The following is a 1,743-nucleotide window of genomic DNA, read 5'->3' as shown; positions in this document are numbered from 1 at the left end:
ACAAAAATCATGTCATACGGAACTTTGATATGACAAGGAAAGGTGGTTAGCTTGGCACGTGTAGCATTAAAAATAAGGAAAAAATTAAAATAATAGATTTGTGTCTCGTAAGGAAGAACAGTTCTACTATTTGCCCCGGGTCAAATCCCGAAAGCAATAAATGATGACGTTTCAATCACTTTTTTTTTTCCTTTCATTCAAGCCAAAACGACATCATTTTAGCTTGGTTAAGGTAAAATTGTTACAGGCCCAAATTGCTTTCTCTTTCTCTTCGTCTCACAGCCTTTTTTCCTTCTATTTCTCTATAAAACCACTGCTTTCTCTTCCCCTTCGTTTCATAGCCACCATCACGTGTACCCAATCATCGGTACCCACCACACTGATAGCCATCAGCCTGACAACCACCATCACACAGGGTTCCATCACATATACCCAGCCATCGGCACCACCAAAAGACAAAAAGGAAAGTTTGAACAAGGATGAGTGTCGGCATTTACGGTAGCTGCGAAAATTTTCTAACTGAAGATTGAGTTTCGGCATCTACCCTTGAAAGTTGAGTTTCGATTTTACGTGGCTTTCCTAGTAGCTAAGGTCCTCTCTTCTTTGGCAGTGGCTTATTTTCGAAGCTTGAATTTTACTTGAATTTGGAAAAATTAGTTTTTCTTATATATATTAGGGAAACTAGTTAGCTTTCTGCAGTGAATAGAAGACTATCCAACTAGTTGGGCATGTGTGATGGTGGTTGTGAAACGAAGGGGAAGAGAAACAGAGAAATAGAAGGATAAAAGGGCTGTGAGACGAAGAGAAAGAGAAAACAATTTGAGGCTGTTGTGAGACAGAGAGCAAGAGAGCAATTTGGGACTGTTGTTGATTTTGCCTTAACCAAGCTAAAACGACGTCGTTTGAGGGATAATGGAAGGAAAAAAAAGGGGATTGAAACGGCGTCATTTATTGCTTTCAGAGTCTGACCCATGCCTTGACTTGGGGTAGCTAGCATTTTCCAAGGAAGAATGGTGTTACCTGCTGCTGACAGATTACAAGTAATTAACTTTGAAATGTGGGCCAATTTAGACAACCCATTTGAGAAGACGGATTTGATGGAAGGCCAAAATATCGCTTTCCATTATCTAATGATATCCCAACTATTTATAAGCAGATGCAACCCAATTATTTTTTTCGGCAATGGACTAGATTCCCTTTATTTTAGTATAATTTATGAATTACTGATAATTAGAAGAGATATATTAATATACACATTTGGTTAGATTGAAAAATTGCAGCCAAAAACAGAAACACTCGTATACCGCATAACATTTATCTCTTGGTAACATTTGAAATAAAATTCTGATTGTAAATTAAATGATGTATAAATAATGTCAAGGAGAAAGTGAAATATTTTGAGTTATGACAATTGTACGTAGAGCTAACAAAATTTGACATGACCTGATTACCCAATATGAAGATGACACGAATAAATGGGTATGGGTCGTCAAATTTGATCTGATTATTTTCAATTTTTGAACAATTAGACCTGCTTGAGCCATGTCACCTAGAAAATGAGCATTTACTATACACTTTAGTATGCTGCTTTTGGTAAGAAGAGGTCTAGAGGCACAAGGAATCATAAGTACGGGTGGGATTTTTGGTTTTCGATTCGATTTTTTCAGTTTTTGATTCGGTTTGCAATCCATTCAAGTTTAAGAAGTCAACCCAAATAGGTTGGGAAATTATTTCAGTTCGTTA

Source organism: Citrus clementina, unplaced genomic scaffold (assembly GCF_000493195.1).
Source record: "Citrus clementina cultivar Clemenules unplaced genomic scaffold, Citrus_clementina_v1.0 scaffold_9, whole genome shotgun sequence".
Lineage (NCBI taxonomy): Eukaryota > Viridiplantae > Streptophyta > Magnoliopsida > Sapindales > Rutaceae > Citrus > Citrus x clementina.
This window is presented reverse-complemented; position numbering follows the sequence as displayed.